Below are 21,777 nucleotides of genomic sequence, written 5' to 3'. Positions count from 1 at the left end.
GTTAAATAAAATTCAAAATTCAAGAAGCTAGCCATCTCACTATGGAGACAGATGCTCACATAATCAAATCACGGGCTGAATGATACAAGTCCTAGTAACGATCAAGGTGAAGATAAATGTAGGCAGAATCCAAGGGAAGGATTATTTTGTTCCAGCTGGGAGGATTGGAGAAGGTGTTAGAGAAGAGATAGCATTTGATCTGAGCTTTGGAGAATGAGAAGCATTTTAATAGACTGAAAAGTGGGGGGAATTAGTATTTTGACATAAACCTGAAATGATGTGCTGAGTTGTATGCTTAGAGGCAAAACTTTGTAGGTACAGCCACTAGAATTATAGCTTTTTCCAACTTGTAGCATTATCTGTTTTAACCTGGATTATGCTGAGTATAAAAAGGCAAATCCCAAAAAAGTACATCTGCCTCACCCCCCGTTAAGAAAGCCTGTTGTTTAGATTTTTCTCTCCTTTCTCACCTCATAAATATTCTGAAATTTCTCCTTCATGGATTACCATCGTATAAAAAAGTTGGAGCAGGCACATTCATAACTGATGGAGACAATTTTAGAGTTCATAGCCTGGGCACGCCTTAATAGTTAAGATTATATGAAAGCAATTTTACTCTGGCCTTAGTACAGTAAGTAATCAGAGCTGGCTTAGAATCTTATGGATCTGGGTGATAAGTTGAGGGGTTTGGTTGCAAAAGAGGGGGTGAGTAGGTAGTTAAAAAGTTTTTAATTTCTCCAAATTAAGGGAGAGCTTTTAAAAAAAATCTTTATCAGGGGAGATAAATGAACACGACTGATCTTGTTTTACTTAGATTTAGAATGTCATGATACATTACTGTGATTCTTAAGAGGGGAAGATTTTGCCCCCAAGGGGACATTTAGCAAAATCTGAAGATTGTTTTGGTTGTCACAAGAGGGTGGGGGGGGCAGCACTATTGGCATCTAGTAGATAGAAGTCAGGAGTGCTGCTAAACATCCTCCAGTGCACAGGACATCCATCCCTCCAACACAGAAGAATTATCCAATCCAAAATGTCAGTAGTGCTGAAGTTGAGAAACCCTGGATTAAAAGCACGTTCAACACCTATGAGATTTGTTAAAATATAGTAACACACCAAGTGCTGGCAAGTATGCAGAGAAACTGAATATAATCACTCATGCACTGCTGGTGGGAATGTAAAATAGTATATCCACTCAGGAACACAGTTTGGTGTTTCTTACAAAACCAAACCTGCAACCACCATACAACCCAGCAATTGTACTCTTGGGCATTTAATCAAGAGAAATGGAAATTTATGTTCTGACAAAACCCTGTGCACAAATATTCAAAGTAGCTCTATTCATAATAACCCCAAAGTGGGAACAACACAGATGTCCTTCAATGGGTGAATGGTAAAACAAATTATGCTTCATCCATACCATACTATTACTCAGCAGTAAAAGGAACAGACTATTCATACACACAACCACTTGGACGATCTCCTGAGAATTATGCTGAGTATAAAAAAGCAAATCCCAAAAGGGTACATACTCTATGATTCCATTTATATAATATTCTTGATGTGAAAAAATTATAGACATGGAGAATAGATTAGTGGCTGCCAGGGGTGAAGGACGGGGGAGCAGGAGAGAAAATGGAAAGTAGGGGTGTTTGAAAAGGGAAACACAGAGGATTCCTGTGGTGATGAAACTGTTCAGGATCCTGGCTATAGTGGTGGGTAGACAAACCTACCCATGTGATACACTTGTATGGAACTAACAAACACACACACGCATGCACATGCACACACGTGCACACACACACAGTACAATCAGAACTAGGGAAATCTGAACAAATTCAGTGGATTGTGTCTGTATGAATATCCTGGTTGTGATATTGTGCTCTGGTCTTGTCATGTTAAACTGAGTTAAAGGTACACAGATCTCTCTGTATCATTTCTGACAACTGCATGGCAATCTACCATTATCTCAAAATAAACAGTTAAAAACTATTCAGATACACATACTTTGGGAACATTCATAGTTTGATTTGCCAAATGTTTCAGTAACTTCTCTTTTTCATGATCCAGTCCATTGTGATTTTGACTTCTTTCCTCAAATTCAGTGTAAAGCCTCAAGCTAAAACAAAGTATATTCATCCTTATTGATAATTTCTCAGTGTACTAGATATGCAAATTACAGTAATCCCCATCTATTTCCCCATTTCTGTTTGCAAATGCCACTCTCCCTCCTAACTGCACATGCACCACTAGGCTGAGAAAACACAGCCTGTTGCCATCAATACAAATACAAAACTGGAAATAAGGCCATCCTTTATTGGACTATGACTTATTTCCAATACACTATGATTCATAGAACTAAAGAAGAATATAAATAATAATCTCATTAGAGATTATAAGTGAGTGGCATTTTATAAAAAACTGGTTTTCAAAACAGCTGTTTCATTCCAAGTTTTATTTATTCAGTATTCCTCGTTAATATGTTTCTAATTAGAACTCCATAGATATCACCCATGTAAATGTTGAACCTACTATGTTCGTTCTTCTGTTAATTTTTTACTGCTACGAATATACGAGGTAAGACAATTAAGTTCGCGAACTCATCCTAGAAAAAGTGCTACATGCCTCATTGCTGAATATCACTACAGTCACCTTCGAAGTACTCCCCTTGGGAAGCTGTGCACCAAGGCCAGCGCCTAGTCCACCCTTGAAAGCAACTTTGGAACTCTTTTTCTGGAATGGCCATAAGAGCTGTCGTCAAATTACCCTTGATGTCCTGAATGTCATCAAAATGTCTTCCTTTCAATATTTCCTTTCTCTTCAGGTAAAGAAAGAAGTCATTGGGGGCCCGATCAGGGGAGTAGGGAGGATGTTCCAATATAGTTATTTGTTTCCTGGCTAAAAACTCCCTCACAGACAGTGCCGTGTGAGCTGGTGCATTGTCGTGATGCAAGAGCCATAAATTGTTGGGGAAAAGTTCAGGTAGTTTTCCTCTAATTTTTTCACGCAGCCTTTTCAGCACTTCCAAATAGTAAACTTGGTTAACTGTCCAGTTGGTACAGATTCATAATGAATAATCCCTCTGAAAACAAAAAAGTTTAGCAACATCGTTGCAACAAATTTGTGAACGTAATTGTCAGAGCTTGTATGGCTTGTGTGGGAGAAGGAAGAATTTTCACAATTTTTAGAAATTGATTTTATAGTCTATTCAGTCTTTTAAACTCTACTTGGGTCAGATTTAGTAATTTTTATTTTCTTTGAAAAATGTTCCAATGGTGTGTGTTTTCAAAGCTATTGGCATACAACTGTGGAATTCTCTTGCAAGCTTTTGAATACCTTGGGCAAAGCATGATTTGAAAATACTTCTTTATACCAGCCATTATATCAAAAACTATCTGGATTTAGGGAGACTAACATCTTTACCTAGAAATAGGAAAATTAGGTCTCAGTCTTTAAAGTGTCATCTACTTTCAGTAAGTCTTGCCTTAAACAGAATTGGCAGTTTCCTAGATGACATGTATCGAAGGGAATCAAAGGCCTCTTTGCCCCCAATTCTTTATTACTTTTTGATTTACAATAAGGAGGAATTCCACCAGTTAGTCACTTCTCTAGATTAAGACTTTCGAGGTCCCATTTAAGTAAAAATATGCTCTATGGAAGGAGTGTCACATTCTCCACTTTACCTTATGACAATTTTGTTCAGCCCTAACAGATCCTTGGACATCCTGTTGGGATGTATGCCCATGGTTTTCAAATTCAAATATAAATGGCCCCAAGCGCTTGCCCTGGAGAAATATATCAGTGCTTATTGTTTTATTCCAGACTTTGTATTCTAGATTTTATTCCATGCCAGGCAACCTCCACCTAATTTCCACTTCAGATGTGCTTGCCTGTTTAATTTTGGGTGTTTAACCCTATGATTAAACAGGGCTGTGGTCTTTGGTTAATAACTAAGGCACAATCCCTCTGTAGCAAAAGTCAGAATCCCCACACTAGCTGCAGATTTGAGGATGCATGGAGGTGCAGTGACCACAGATGCACTGCTGAAAAGTTAACAATTAACAGCCAAATCAGGGCCATCCGCATGCATGGAAGCAATAGCTTGGAAACTCAGTTATTCATTACCCTTGAAATTTGTATCGACTAAGATGCATCTTCCCGGCTTCTTGGCATTCATCTACTGCTATATTATAAACTAAGAGGATGGTTAGGACAACCTAATAGTAAACCTAATAAAACTAAGAAGTTGGTTTTCCTTAATTCTAACAATGGAGTCTGGGGACACCACTACCTATGAGTAGGGTATTTAGCTAAGAGCTAGTAGTCTGAAATTCAGCTTACCATGTTTAGTTCTCTCCATGCATTGTCTCCATCTGCTCTAAGACTGAGCATAATAAATATTGATCCCTTTACCTCACAGGGATTTTTTTTTGCAGTATAATGAGCTGCTTGTGTAAAGCTCCTTAGAGAAAGCTACTGCTAAGATACAGCACTTCAAAATGCATGAAAAAAGAAATCAATCACAGCCTTATCAAATGAGATGAGTACACAGTCACACACACCACCTCTTAGTATCCTGAAGAAAGTCACACTTTTTATGGGGGGGGGGGTTAGTGTAAATCAAGGAAGCGTTAAAGACTTGATTCCCTTTCTCCATTAGTCCCAAGAAGTTAGCTGCAGGGAAATAACAGAGTGGAAGTGCCCAGATAGAATAAAGCCAGAAACTGATTATATCTCTGAGTTGCATGCTAATGCCTCACCAGGGTGGTTCCACATGGGGAAGTGAGGGGGCTGCATTCATTCCATTAATACCCCTCTACAGCTCTAGCTGATGCTGGGCTGTACTGTCCAGTTCCAGTTATCAGTTCCTAGAGGGAAGAAGGCTGCCTGCTAGCTTGCTTTCTATGAATAAAATCAAGGTGACTAAATTAGTACGTGGGCTATATTTGATGTTCTCTTTCAAATGTTTCAGAAAGTCTCCAGGCCTGTTTCCTTTTCACAAAATTCAAAGCTCGTACACCTAATACTTAGCTTTGGTGTGTATTTCAGAACAAAAAAGAATGCTTGAGTTCAGAAGGAGTTAGCTAGCAAATATAATTCTTTTCGGCTTCTGCCTCACAAACGAAATCCTTGCTTTGTAACATACCCTCGACCAATGTTTCCCCGGTTTAGAGTGTACACAATCCCATGAGGATCATGTTAAAATGCAGAACCTGACTCAGCAGGTCTGGGTGGGGCCTGAGATTCCGCATTTCTAAACAACTCCCCAAATGACCAAACTGCTAGTCTACAGATCACAGTATGAGGAATGGAGCTATATTGTCATACAGATGTGATAACAATTCTTTAAATGTCTTAGAATATTAAAAAAGAAAGAAAAATATAAGAAAAAGAGAAAGAAACCAGGTAATAAAGAAAATATGGGAAGGTCAGGATTTTCAGACAATAAGTGAACAATTTCCTACCATTGGGCAAAACACTCCAAAATGGAGGTGTGGTGATGTGATAGGCCTGCATGCCTAATCATTTAGCTACGTACAAACAGAAAATGGAACTAGTGGAGATAAGCAGAAACTGTCCTGAACATGTATTCCACTTCAGTCCCCAGATGGATAGAGTTTTACTCTCTCATGATTCCTAATGAGAAAATGAGAAAAACCTCCTGAAGTGTGACATAAATGGCCTTCAAGAAGCATCAGTGTTTAAAGAAAAAAAAATCTTTTCCTTCAAGGTTACTGGGAGAAAAGGAGCATTTCAAATTAGCAGAAATGGGTCTAACAAGTGGTGAGGCAGAATTTTCCTTAAGTGCATCAGTTAATGAACTATTCAAGTCTGTTTATAATCATCCAAATATTCTAAGGCATGAAGGTGTATCGCAGTGTTGAGTTGACTTGAATCTTGGGAAGAAATGTCAGATAGAACCTGCCCTGCTCTGTTTCCTTGAGGTGAGAAAAGGACTGTTGGAAGGATATGGAAGGCGAACTTGGCACTTCTTCATCTTTGCGGAAAGGTGTTGAACATTTGGCTATAATAAAAACAAGCACTAGGCAGGGAGTCAGAATATCCGAGTTCCAGTGCCAATGCTGCCATTAACTAGCTGTTGGACCTTGGGCAACAACTCTCTGAATAAATTTCCTTCTTGAGAGATTTCATCTAAATTTGCATTTTCCAAAGTGCGACAGGATGCTAACTGGAGTTATGTGGAAAAATGCTATCTGTGTTCAAATGAGGTTGATATTGGGTTCAATACAGATTCCATTAGAGGCAAGCTTCCTGGATTCTTTACGTGGAGCCTCTGAATATGGAAAGCAGTATTTCCCAAACTTATTTGATTGTGGAACCCTTTTTACAAGGATTATCTGACAGGATTAATATTCCATGGAACTTCTTTTGGGAAATGTAGATGTTTTTTAAGGCTACTTCCACTTTTAGTACAATAGCATCCTACTGCCAAAGTTCAATCAGGAATATCCAGAAGTCTACCTATTAGTTTTTATGTACAAACTTAAATTAAAAAACAATGAGGTTCATACTATTTGTAATTTGTTGCTGTTTTAACTTGATAAAATCTGTTTCTAAAAATAATCTCTTGATCTTATTTCAAGGTCAGTCAGTAAACTGTTATTGTAGAATTTGATACAAAAACTAGAGAAGTGCACAAAAATTTATACTCATTAAAAGTCACAACCATTGATATTTCCACAGAGAGCCTTCTAAAAATCAAAGTATTTTCTAAATTAACTTTATTGTTTTCATCCTTAAGTCAAGGTTTTTATCTCCCATTTAGCAGGTCGCATGTTCAAGTTTGCATATGGCCATGCCACTTTCACATTTGACCCATTTTTTAAAAAAAGAACCTTAAAATATAAAAATTTTCTGATACAAGGTGGAACATGGAAGCTTAAAAATATCTTCAAAATGGAAGAGTAACAAATTGCAAAGTAGAAAAGTAGCTTCATTATTATAGTCAGGTACATTATTCTCATTACAATATTCTAAGGCTGTATACTTGTTATATCTGAATATTACCTGACAGTGGTATATTTATACCCTACCTTGTTGCAAACATAATTTATGATGACTAGTGTCTTTAAATTGACTCCAAGAATTAAAACTCACTGGCTTTAAGATACTAGGAACTCAGAGCCTCTCAAATATCTCTGAGGGTAGGAGATGACGATCTTCATTTTATAGATTCATCAGAAGAGCAGGATTAATCATAATACTTGACTAATAGTCTTCACATTGGCTGCTTTTGTTGAAGAGGCAAGAGCAAATTCTAGACTTCATTTATAACTCTGCCTGGAAAAATGAGGGATACACAAAATGACCTCTGAGGTTGCCTTCCAATTGTTATGAATCTTTCCATTAGAAAAACAAGTTATTCAAGAAAGAAATAATGAAAAACTTTTCCCTTAAAATGTGTTTTCTCCTTAAAATTATGCAGTCATTTTTTTTCTGAGAAGCCTATCTTACAATGTCATATTACTGATATTTAAGGGACAAATCACAGGCTTTTAACTAGAGAGTTTTATTGACTTTCTATGATTCAGGGATAAAGAAAAGATTGTGCAATGCCAGCCTTCCTTTGCCAGCTGCTGGTATTTTGATTGTAAATATCAATATATTACCCTTAAGTACTCTTTAAAAAATAACAGTGAATCTAAGAATTAGAGCTAGTAATAGTTCAGATGATTTGCCACCAGCTGACACCCCCAGATGGCTTAAGGGTGAATGATCAGGCTTTCTCCTAAGAACTTTTACTTTTAATAACTGACACCAAGTATGTGTTGCTGCCACTGTTCCCCACTTAATTTCTTTTTGATCAAATACATTAATGAAGAGACCTAATAAGTCATGTGCAAAAACAGTAAAGAGCTTAATTAACATGTGTTTCTCTGATTGATGGTGATAGAAAGCCATAGCAGTACTGAATAGGCTCACAAGGTCACCTTCAACTGACGTGGTATCTTGAAAAAACACGAGGCTGAGGGCATAACACATGAACTCCATTCTCACTTAAGAACTAGCCGTGACAAGTACAGGTCACAAAGTGATTACAATCCTCCTTCTTTTTGACTCAGAGGCTCTGTGCTCCTGGCCTGGGGGATGTAAACAGTATTTGAGAAACAAAACCAACGAACGCTGGGATAAGCTATTTCTAATACTAACGGCCATTATTTATCGAACACTTACTATTCTAGGTACTGTGCTATGTGTTTTAAAAGATTGTCTTATTTAACTCTTCAACATAGAATTTAGCTAGTGATCATTACTATTTTCATTTATAAGAAAAAAACGGATACATATAAATGGTAAGCAATGGTCCAAAATGCATGGCTAGTATGCAAGGTAGCACAGTCAATTTTACCCCATAGCCTCATTTGATTGGCTGGGAATGTTTTCCCATGTGTTTCCAGTTAATTGAAACTCTTTACCAACTACCGTAGATGTCCCCAGAATGGAATCACCTGAGAACCAACAAGGGTTGAAATAACTGGATTTTATCTATCTACAATAAAAAAAGTAGACTACATTGCATGATTAGAACACAGCAACATCTTAATTTTGGCTGTGTGAGAATACTAGATCGGGGTGGAGCTGGGCTTTTTAGTTTCTTCTTTATCTTATGTTCCAATTTGTGTGTGTGTGTGTGTGTGTGTGATGTGGTTTTGATGTTTTTTGTTTTGTTTTGGTTTTTTAAATGAGAAGCAAAGGAAGCCAACAAATAAATCCCTCTTCTACCTCCATCAAAAGTGGACAGGTCCCACCTCACCTTGATCTGAAGTTTCCCAGGAATGGATGACCAAACCAGCTTTACTGTGAAAATAGGTTGTCTATGTTCAAATCAGCTTTGGACTCTGCAATCCAGTTTGCTGATGGCTGAACAACAATGCCCACCTCCTACTGAGGTTCCCGCACTGGCCAGTCTGTCACTGAAAGATATTCATGACGGCTTTCATCATCCCCTGCTTCCAGATCCTCTCCAAGCACGTCGGGGATGGTAAGATAGAAAACCTTTCAACGTCCTGCATAGCAGCTCTTTTGTGACGGGTTGCTGGGTGCATTTGGTCAAATGACACAAGTAGGCATTGTCCTGAACTCACAGAGATTCAGATGAAGAAGGGGACTGGTTCTTTCTCTGTACCATCACCCCTCACACTTGAGAACCTTCACATCAGGTCAGTATAGCTTGAGATACTTTACAGCTCAGGCTGCCTGGTGCAATAGTGCAGCTTGTGCCCTGAGCAGATGGTTGGGCTCAGGGGACTTGAATAAAGACAATTCGAATCAGAGCTTACTGGTTAAGTGTCTCATTGGCCTTCACTAAATACTCAAATACTTAATGACTTAAAAGAATAACTCTTTTTTTTGCTCATGGGTATTATAGGTTGGTAATCTGGGTTGGGCTCAGCATGGTGGTTCTTCTAGGCGTGGCTGACCTCGGCTAGCTTGCTTTTTCATCTATAGTCAGCGGGTTGGTGGGCTGGAGCTGGCTGGTCTAGGATGGCCTCGGCTGGGATGACTGAGATCTCTCCCCTTACAGACTCTCATCCTCCATCTGGCTAACCGGGGCTTGTTTGCATAGTAATAAAGATTACTGAGAGCCACAAGAGGGCAAACCTTATGTATAAATCTTTTTCAACTCTCTGTTTGCATCATGTTTGTTGATGTCCTCTTGGCCAAATCAAGTCTTAATGGCAGTCCAGAATTAGTGTGGGAGGGCAGAGAGTATGGCTAGGAGAGAATCATTTGTGGCCCTTGTAATTTGTGGCCTGAGCCTACAAAAGTGTGGAGGAAGAGGCAAAGTTTTCTAGATGGTCTGCCTATTAGCTGTGTCTTTTCCTAATTCATTTTCTGAGAGTGGGTACCACTTTTCAGTACTCACAAATGCAACACATGTGCTAGCAGAGACTCCGATTGCCCCAATGTATGTTTTGTCTTACTAACTAGATTATAAGTGACAAATAACATCCCCAGGGATATTTTACCCTTTATCTGTTTTGCACACTTTCCACATCAGCCAGGCCCAGCAATAAAGACTGCTTCTTCAAATGTTTTACATCTTTGAGGGAAGGATTCATGTTCACTTCAACTTTGTAAACCCCACAGCCGTTAGCCTGGCATTCATTTGGGCTCGAAAATATTGAATCTGAATTGCTAAACTTTTATCATTAAGACCAGTTACAATCTCTACCCTAGAAACATACTGCTTGGGGTGGATCAGAATCACCTGGAGGGCTTGTTAAAATGCAGATTTCTGGGTCCCTCCTCAGGTCTAATATACCAAAATCTCTGCTTGGGGCCTGGAAATTTATCTTTAACCCACCTGGGTACTTCCTGTGTATATTAAAGTTTTAGAATCATGGTCTTAGAGTAGTGGCTTTTGCAACATTTCTATTTATTAGAAAAATTATTTATTAGAATAAATAATTTCTACATCTCAATCTCACACACACACATACACAAAAAGACAGACGACAGAAAAAAAAGATTTTGAGAAAAGAATACACTAAGTACAATAAATATTTTCTAATCATTTCAGTTTTCTAAATGGAGATCAGTGACTTGGATGTATTTCATGACCCAATAATGTGTTGTCATGCAGGGTGTCATGCAGGGTGTCAGCTCCTGCTCCCCACATAAGAACGTAGGACATGGTGAGGCCAAAAAGGAACACCCACGGAGCCATAGATAGGGGAGTCATACCACTATATTCTCGCTGGCGGCTGGGTTGGAGACACAGGAAGCAGGAGCCACACTATCCGCAACCTGCTGTCTGCTTCTCTGCCAACCAACCCCACTTGCTAGCTGCAATCTGCCATGCTAACTGCAATCCATTCTTGCTAGCTCAGCCACCATCTTTTTGCTAGCCCCCATTTTTCTGCTAGCGTAGTCACGGCAGTTATATTACTGGCCAATGGCTCACTGGTTAAAGCTGACGGCCAACTAGCCACAGCTGATGGCCATGCAATCACAGTTGATGGCCATTTACTACCCAAGTGAGCACCTTTCCACGTGAGGGTGAAAGCTTGGAAACTGCACTCCTGCCTCTGTCCCCACATGTGTCATGACCTGGCTTTTGAAAAGCAGTTCTAGTAAATATGTTCATAGTACATTTATTTAAACATATTTTTGTCTCCCATCTATACACCGCAAATATATAATGCTTTGCCCTGTATACTTAATAAATGCCTCTTAATATCCAGTTTCTGATTTATTAAGACTAGGGTGAGGCTGAAAATCTGCATTTCTAACAAATTCCCAGACAGACTAATGCCACTCCTCTGGGGTCTAACTTTGAGAACCACTGCCATATATATTCCAGTTTCTTTTACTTGGTCCACAAATCCGAAGAAATCGCGAAGTTTCCTGACTGATTTTTATTACTGTTTTCTAAGCACATTTGCACCATTTCCTGATTTTTTTTATTACTGCTTTCCAACTACATTTGCTTCAGCTGGGTTTCCACTCACTCAGACTTAGCTTTGCATTGTGTAATGAACATATTGCATTCAGCTGGCATGTCCCTAATGCCTGCCAAGTGCACTCTAGCCATTGTCTTACTGGCATGTTTCCTGACTAAGATTCTAAAGCTGTTCTTTTAGTTCCTCCGTTTCTTCGGAACGCACTAAGGTGGCTCAGGTCCCAGTCTAGCAGTGCTGTTTGTTCTGTAATGTTAGATTATTGTCATCTCAGAGAGAGCAAATCAGTCCCTTGAGGACGGCATTCTAATACTATTAATCATTTCCTCCCCCAAGGGTCTGTCTGATAGTCTCAGCCTGAGTCTGCTGGCCCGTGCTTATTACCGTGCCTCATGCTACTGGAAATTCGCTACAACAAGCAGACAGTGAAATATTTCTGGATATTTTATACATTTGCTGGGAATTGAACAAAGTATCCAGTTATTATATTGTCTTCTCTTCTCCTAACATAAGAACATAAATGTGACTTATGTTCTAGCCATTCTATCCAGTTTGTTTTGGCTGTGAAGAAAGAGGAAGGAAGACACAGGTAAGTCTAGACCTCCCGGGAAATTCTGTTACCTATGATAAGAATGGACCACCTTTGAGTGTTTCAGAACAGGGACTAAGGGGCTCATTCCCATCCTGTGAACGCTGCGTGCTAGCCCCATGGTAGGCAACTGTCTGCACTTAGTCCCGATAAGCAAATAAACACAATGTCATCATGAAAGCTCTCAAGAGAAAACCATTTGGGAATCTAATGTCATTACGTGTTTTCTCTCCCTCACTTGTGACTCAGATATTCTGCAGGGCCTGGATGGTGTTATGGTGCTCATGGCAGTTGACCCTACAACATCCCTATAAAATGTCCAAGGTCAAAATGACCTTGTCATTCAGGATGTCATGTGGGGTCTCTGGTCCCGCTCTCCACATAAGAACGCAGGACATGGTGAGGCCAAAAAGGAACACCCACGGAGCCACAGATAGGGGAGTCATACCACTATATTCTCACTGGCGGCCTGGTTGGAGACGCAGGAAGCAGGAGCCACACAATCCGCAACCCGTCGTCTGCTTCTCCGCCAACCAACCAATCCCACTTGCTAACTGCAATCCATGCTTGCTAGCTCAGCCACCATCTTCTTGCTAGCCCCCATTTACTGCTAGCGTAGCCACTGCAGTTATATTAGTGGCCAATAGCTCACTGGTTATAGCTGACGGCCAACTAGTCATAGCTGATGGCCATCCAGTCAGTTGATGACCATTTACTACCTGAGCCAGCATCTTTCCACATGAGGCCGAGAGCCTGGAAACTGCACTCCTGGCTCTGTCCCCACAGACCTCTTCTATATCCTATGGTCTGTTTATGTGGGGAACAGGGTGGGACACATGCAGGATTTTGGGAAGGCTTTAAGTTCTTTTCTGAGGACAATTTGGACTCTGTGCTCAGGTCTATCTGAGGCCCTATTCCATTTAAAGATAGGCTGACTTTTTACCTAAGTGAAAATACAAATCAGGTTCTTTAATTTTCAGAAAAAGGATGTTTATTGAACCTCACCACATAGTCATCTGAAAGTAAAAGCAGATGGGTCTCATTTAATTCAACAACACAAAACATACATATCAGGCACTTATTGGAAAGCTTATTTTTGGACTGATATGTGGCTTTGGACAAAGTCAAGGTTGGGAAGGGTTATACTTGCAAGAGATGGTCTAGGTTACCCAGCAATGATTCTAGGATGTCTTACTTCCAGCTTTGTGTTAAGTGTTAGATTTCCTGAAAGCAATGCATTATAATACTATTACTATTACTAATACTAATACTATTACAGTATTACATTATAATACTGCAGTAGAATCCTCTCCAGGACATTACCCCACTAGCACCTAAAGGTAACAGCAGCCCCCTGGCCACCAGTTTCTGTGACACGGACTTGACTTTCTATGCACAGCTGACTGGTCCAGGCTTGAATGTGTGACCCAGACTAGACAAAAGAGAGGGCCTTCCCTGACACTTAGGAATTAGGATTGAGGTTGCAGTTTCCATCAGGACCGCTTATTAAAAAGGAGGCGCTAAAGATCTGTGGGTAGTGGTGTGATCCTGCTTTTCCCATGAGGACTGGAGAGCAGAGAAGCCCAGGAGAAGGAGAGACAGAAACCTAGAGAAAAGAGTGAAAGAAATGAGGAAGATCTGTAGAGTGATGCAGAGAAGTGAAATGGAGAGAGTGCAGATGGTATCTTAAGCCCTCCTTCTAGTCTATTTCCAAGGCCTTTGGTATCCATGTTGTTATATCTTAATAATAAATGGCGGCGTTTTTGCTTACACTCGTTTGGGTCCCCTTGAGTCTATGTCTGTTATATGCAGCCAAAGGAGTTTTAAGTAGGATCTCTATCTTCTATGAACTACTGTCTAACGTTATCTCTCAGCTTGTACTGGAATCCTTACAGAAAAGACGTCTGTGTTTTACACAGAGACATGGTTGAAGCAGCCCCTTTTGTACTGCTAGTTGGCTGAAAAATACACACAGACTTAGGTCTTCTTTTTGTGTGTTTCTGTGTGCATATAATGTTACATTTTCTCTATGAAAATGTTTACCTTCTTGTAGTCATTTGACAAATGTTTATTGAGCACCTAGTATGTGTCTAACATTATGATAAGACCTGGTTTTAAAACAATGGCAATTTCTGCACATCACATCCCCATGACTTATTTATTTTATAACTGGAAATTTGAACCTCTTATTCCTCTTCACCTCCCCCCCTTTTTTAAATTTTCAATTACAGTTGACATTTAATATTATTTTACATTAGTTTCAGGTGCACAGCATAGTGGTTAGACATTTATATACTCTACAAAGTGATCAACCCAATAAGTCTAGTACCTACCTGGCTCCATATTTATTACCATATTATTGACTATATTCCCTATGCTGTACATCCCTGTGACTATTTTGTAATTTGTACTTCTTAATCCTTTCACCTTTTCCACTCAACTTCCTTCCCATCTGGCAACCACCTGAAACTAATATGATATTGTATGTTAGCTATATTTTAATAAAATATTTTTTAAAGAAAAAATAAAACAATGGCAATTTCTTCTATTAGGTAGTGACAGTTTTACGATTTATAATGTTTCTCTAGATATCTTGCCTGCCAGGAAGCTCCCAGCTCAATTTACATGCCAGCTAAGGTGACTATTTCATTTGATTATTTTATTGCTGTTATACCTACAGTCTCACTTTCTTTATATGATCCCTGACCACAATTTAAATTCAGTTTGACTAGTCTGGGTTCACATGTCTATACATTTTTATTTTAAGTTGACTTCAATACTTTTGTGAGAAGGTATGCACAGATTATGTGGAAATTGTACTAATGAAATTTGAGTCCATTTGGGTTGATCCTTGGAATAAAGATGATATTATCTCAGGAGTCCAGTCATGATATCACCATTGTTTTGTGTCACATGGATGGAGGAGGGGAGGTTATCAGTCGAGAGAGAGGAGAGAGAGAGAGAGAGAGAGAGAGAGAGAGAGAGAATGCACGAGAGAGAAAAGATAGAAGTAGGCATGCAGGAGATCAGAGAGGCCAAGTGGAGAATTAACACTAAACTGGGCTTTCAACATTCACATTCATTCTTTCATTTATTCTCCAGAGCTTTATTGGGTGCTTAAAATAAAGGGTGCTGAGTACTGAATATCAGAGACAGAGTTCACTAGCAGTTTTTACACCATATCTGAGGGATCATCATTTAAAACCTCCTTTAACTGAGTCAGATTTCATATTGCTGACCCAGGATTTTTCCTTTTTTTCCTTTTGCTTCCAGACTAGTTTTCAGTGGCCCTTCTGGCTTTACTTCTGATCTGTGTTGCTGAATTCCAATTTTCACTTACTGGCCTAATTAATACTTGGGTGGCCTCTCCCAGCCTTCACTAAGGCCTTGGTATTTACTGCATACCCCAAAGCTAGGGATAAGTCAGTATTCGGCTCGCACCCAATGGTTCATCTCAGGGGTCAACTGCGAATCATGAGATGGGGATGAGCACTTGATATTGGCAGTTGGCAATGCATGCAAGCTAGCAATTTAGAGTGAAAATCCAGCTGCCCGTCCCTTGAGCTCTTTCACATTTTAACAATGGATGTTTACTGGCAGGGGAAGTGAGGCCTGTGCAGAAAGAAAGAATGGAAGATAGAAAATCACACAATCTTCATTACTAAAATTAGAGCTTTGTGACTTCTTTTTACTAGATATTCTAATATTTTGATCTGGAGATTTTTCCCCCTTCACTGTGTGACTATAAATGAATTCCATGAGATCTAATACTCTTATCATTTCAGAGCCTGAAGGGTGATTACAATGCATGGGATTAAAAACAGCACACACGCATACTCACCCTCTTAATAGTGAAATTTTCTTCCAATTTAATGAAATTTGGTTCTATTTAGAAGTCTGTGTTTTAGCCCACTCTCACATCTAAGAATACACTGTAAATATTGCTTTAGAAAGCTGAAAAAAAATCAACTAAATGTTTCTATTTTGTGGAATTGAGTACAGTTAAAATGCATACACACACACACACACACACACACACACACAAGAGCAAGCAGGACTAACCATTTGAGTTCATTATACATTCCAGAGTTTTTAAAATGTGCTTTCACTCCCAACTGGTGTTCTAAAATCTGAGAGGAAACTTCTCGAAGAAGCCTTTCATGATGTCTCATCATTGATCACAAAGAACACATATACTCAGTGAACACAATTAGAAATTAATTTAGATAAAGAATGTCCAAGGAATTATTTATTGAAATTCAATGTGACTTGTTAAATGGACTCTGTATTGGAAGTATATGTATGCATAGTATGTATAATGAATTAGGTGAGATATTCCATTTACAGGTAACATCATCACACTATTTCTTTCATCTCCGGGAATGCTCTAATCTGTTCACAAGATTATTCAGAATCATATTCTGCAAATTCTAAAGCTTGAGTAATTTTTGCTTTTATCTAAGCAAAACTCCTCACCCAATTTTGTCCAAGTCAACTCTGGTTATAGGGCAACTGGTAAATTTTTCTTTCAAATGCTCTTATAAGGTCTCCGAGAGATGGCAAAGATAAAGCACGTAAAAGCCAGTAATGAACTACAGAAAAGCTCATTGAGAAATGTTTCTAATGCTAAATATCATATTCATAAGTATAAAACATAGAGCATCTTAGCCTAGCATCCTAAAATTGAAGGTTCTAAAATTAAGCATGCCAACAGCAGAGTTCTTATCATCATCACCACCATCACCATCCCCATCACCATCATCATCGCCACCACCATCATCATCATCGTCATTATCATGGAGTTTTCTTTTTTTATGTGCCAGGCACAACTTTAAGTATGTTACTCTCAATAGCTCTTTTAACCTTCACACAGACCCTATAAAGTAGATATTATAAGCCTTTTACCGGGGAGCAAAGTAAGTCTTACAGCAGCTAAGTATATATCACTGAAGTTCAAATTCTGCTGTTCATTCAGTTATTTGCCACTATAGAGTCAGCAACCCTGTGTTTTTGATTTGATATTCTTAAGGTAACACATTTAAAGTCTGAACTATAAACATTTGCTAGACTGAAGGGCAACCCTTTTCCAACGTAGAGCGTGAACAAGATATCTGAATGTGATTTAAAGATCCTTTACTAGATCTGACCAGTCAATAAGCAGCTATTTAAATATTATCATGACTTCTGCTTTCCAAATTTGTAAAAGTTTTGCACAGATAGACCAGGGCATAAAATCACAAGCTCTCGGTTTTCACTCAACTTTTGTTACAATGGTAAGTGGTAGAGCCGATTTTCCCATCCAGACATCAGAATGGCAGAACAACACAGAGGTTGTGACACAGATTCTGGAGCAGGACTGCCTGGATTCTTCCAGATTCTGGCTGTATCACTTGCTACCTGTGTGACTTGGGGAACCTCCTAACCTGACTATAACTCAATGTCCTTGTCTGCAAAATGGTGATAATAAAAAATAAATCTTACTTCATAGGTTGTAATAAAGCTTAAATGAGATGATACATGTAACACTCTTAAAACTACCCATATGAGATGAATGTTAATAGCATTCATCTCTTACTCACTACTAAACTGTCCCCTAGAAGTGATCATTGGGCTTTTGCTATCTCGAAAACCATTGGCTTCTAACTCTGTCTTCCCACAATAATCTACTCCTTCATGGTGGGGACATTTGTTATCTCTTTACATCTCCTGGTGCCTAGGACAATTGCTGTTTTGTGTGTGAGAACTTCATAGTGTCTCACTGCATTAAAAAAGTGTGGGTGACAGAGAAAACCTTTTGTTTTGTACTCTGGCCCATTTTTACACTACTTTTACAGATTTCAAAAGCTACAGTCATGATTATATAAAAATAACTGCTGTACTTGACTAATGATGCAAATGGAAAGGATCTTCAAGTCACGTTAAAGCATCTCTTAACATTCTTTGCATTACTTTAAAGGAAGGGTTTTGCTTCCACCCAGTCAATGTTTACTCTTGGTTAGTACCCTGGAGTTTCCTTTTTATCTTAAAAAGAACACCAAGTCAAGAACATGTAATGCTGCTGACCTTACATTTGCAATTAACCCACATGGATGGATAGTAGAATATGAGCATAATCGTCTGAGTCCTTAGGGATCTGAGGGATGTTAAGTACAGAAGGCATGAGAGTGACACAGGAGCATGTAGTTGTTGGCCAACTCTTTTGGTTAGACATCTATTATAAACCCATGGAAGGAGAAAGCACAGCTTCTGTAGCAAACACACAGATTAATTTGGTGTTGATAATGTTAACCTGAATAACAAGTGCCTGGTCCTGGCTTTGCAGATGGAGATGTATGTAGAGACACTATGTCATGTTGATGGGGTCTGTCATTTCTGAAGGTCACATAGTCAATCAGGTCATATCAAGCCATCCATCTTAAAGGACTGAAGCAATTAGAACAGCATTTGGAAAACATTGCACTGGTCATGAGCAGCAGAAAATGATGGTCATCTTGGCAAATGCATAAGCTTTCTTCCAAGGGGCTCAAATGTTCTATTTATACCTAGGAGACACAGGAATCTCAAAACTCTAGGCCCACATTAAAATAGCACTTGATCTTAAAAACATTGTCCTCTTGGAAGCAACATCATCACAGCTCTCTCGTTTACTCTGGCTATTTCCCAAGGTGGGCAGTGGAGTTACTGCCTATCAGTTGCCTAATCAAGGTTTACAGATATTACTCTTTCATCTCCACTTCATTATCTGGCAAACATAACCCAAGGTCACCACTTGAATGGGAGGGTAGCTCTAGCTTTAAGGAACTATAGGATATTAAAGTCTGAACTAGGTTGTTCTTTATATTTATGCCCCATGAGGGATAGAGAGGGACTACTTCTTAAAGTCATATCCATACCATCTTCTAAATCTCTACTGGGCACTATGTATGTATGTGTAGTTTACATATATTCCAGCCCCAAATCTTTTTTTTTTTGGGCAATTCTAATATTTTAAATGTAGATTCAAATATAGATATAGATATATAAATATAGACATATATAGATATGGGAGGTATGATCACAAAATATGGTGAATGTTTAAATTTAAAAAATTATTATTACAGCAAAAGACACATTGCCACCAATCCCCCCCAAAATACCCCCCTCGCCTCCAACACACCCACCCCATCACCCCTGCCACCCCCCGAAGCAGTGCCGGAAGTCCCCCTTCGAGAATGCTCCTAGTTACGCCGTCGTGGCCGCCTCCACGCCGCGAATCGATTCAAAATGTTTATCTTTCATGGTCATTTTGACCTTGGGGAAGAACCAGAAGCCACACAGCGCCAGATCCGCTGAACAAGGTGGATGAGGACACACAGCGTGCCTCCATCCGACAGAAATTGCCACACCAGAAGCGATGCGCAACACACCAGCCCCAAATCTTAATGTGTCACACTTGATACCTCTATTCATCTTTCGATGCCTCTCTTCTCTTAAGCCTCACAATGGATTCATCAGCAAATATGATCAGCTTTACGTTCATAATATACCTGGAATCTGACCACATGTCACTACCTCTAGTGCCACCACGATGGTCCCATGTGCCATCTTGTCTCACCTGGATTATTGCACTGGCCTGGTAGCTGGTATCCCTGCTTCCACTACTGCCTCACAGAGATCTATTCTCAACTAGGCTCCAGAGTGATACTTTGAAGACCTAAGCCAGGTCATGTCAGTTTTCAGCTGCAAACCTTCCAGTGGCTTCCATCTTTCTCTATGATCTGTTTCACCTACTACATTTCTGATATTATCTCTTTCCCTTCTCTATGCCTCACTGGACATAATGCGGAGCATTCTGTTTTGAGTTTTATATAAATGCAAGCACAGACTATTGTTTTGTGTCTGGCTCCTTTCTTTTAATATTATAGTAATTAAGAAATTGTGGTATCATATCAGGGTTATACAAACAGACTAACAGAACAGATAGGAAGGTCTGGAATTGTGCCCACGTATACATGAGAGAGCTGAAAAGAGCTCAAAGATACACGAAAAGAGAGGTCCTCGAATTAACCTACATATATACAAGAGCTGGTATGGGAAATCAGTGAGTAAATAACCCATCTATTCAATAACTAAAACTGGAATGAATAGTTATCCCTATGGAAAGAAATGAACTTGTATCCCCATTTTATGTGATAATGAAAATTAATTACAGTTGGATAAAAGACTCAAAGGCAAGTGAAAAATAAAAACTAAAAGAAGAACATATCAGAGAATAGTGTTATAACCTCTGGATGGGGAGGATTTCTTTAAAAAGATGACAAATTCACAAGCATAGGAAATACTGCTAAACTTAAGTACATAAAAACTAAGAATTCATGTTCAATAAATAGATGACAACAAGTAAAATACAAACCACAGATAAGGAGAAGATATTTTCAGTACATATGACTGGCAAAGGATTAACATCAGAATATTTTTAAAAATCCCACAAATCAATGAAAGAAAAAAAATAAAAACAAGCAGGTATTTCAAAAGAAAAGATAAATGAATGAAGATATCCTTGATTCCATTAATAATCTGGGGATGCTAAGGAAGGAAAAATGCGATGGCATTTTATGCCTACCAGATAAGCAAAAATTAATATGTCTGACAAAGATGATTATTGCCAGAATGCGGAGAACCAAACATTTCTTGAATTATTGGTGGGTATATAAATTGGTATAACCACTTTGGAAAACAACTCGGCCTCACCTCATAAAGTAAAAATATGTGTACTGTTATTACCTAGCAGCTTGACTCCCAGACATGTACTTAGGAGAGACTCTTCCTTATCTGACCCTAGAAACATGTGAAAACTATTCTGAGTGTTTGTAACAGCAAGAGAATAGAAACAACACTGTATTATCATTGACTGGAGAATGGATAAAAAAAAACTATAGTACATTAATGCACTGGAGCAGGGCACAAAAGAATGCCTAATGTGTGCTTCCATTTAAGTAAAGCATATCAGTATATTAATAAGAGCAGTGAGAATGAAACACAGCTATATCCATCAATAATGGGTGACTGTTAAACAGAATATTGAGTACGAAAGCAAGTCACCAAAGAATGGACACAGTACAATTCTGTTTATCAAATGTCCAAAAACATGTGAAGTGAAATACAATTTTGTTTAGGAATGAATAAAATTTTTGGTAAAAACGAAGTAAGGGAATGATAAACACAAAATTCAGGATAGTTACCTCTAGGAGTAGGGCAAGATATAAAGCGATCAGGCAGGGGTACTTGGGGAACTTCAGAGGTTTGGGAAATATTCTCTATCTTAAGAAATGTTAAAGGGTATGTGGATTATTTTATTATTTCAACTATATACTCGTATGTAATATACTCTTTTGTGTCTATGGTATATTTAATAAAATATAGTACCCATGAATGGAAACAGTTCTTCTAGAACTGTGCTTTCCAATATGGTAGTCCTTAGGCACATGTGGCTACTTAAGATCAAATTATTTAAAATTAACTTAAATATTCAATTCCTCAGTCATACTGTCACACTTTAAATGCTCAATAATTATATGTGGCTGCTGGCTATCATATTTGACAGTGCAAATTATTGGGCGGCACCATTCTAGAACATTCTTATCTCCTTAGAGTTAGATACTGTTTTTATCCACTTTTTATAAAATCAAGCAATTCATTGGCTTGCTGCAAATATATATATATATATATATATATATATATATATATATATATATATATATATATATATATATCTCCATAATT

Source organism: Rhinolophus hipposideros, assembly GCF_964194185.1.
Source record: "Rhinolophus hipposideros genome assembly, chromosome: X".
Lineage (NCBI taxonomy): Eukaryota > Metazoa > Chordata > Mammalia > Chiroptera > Rhinolophidae > Rhinolophus > Rhinolophus hipposideros.
The sequence above is the reverse complement of the archived record's forward strand: the minus strand, read 5'-3'. Positions refer to the sequence as shown.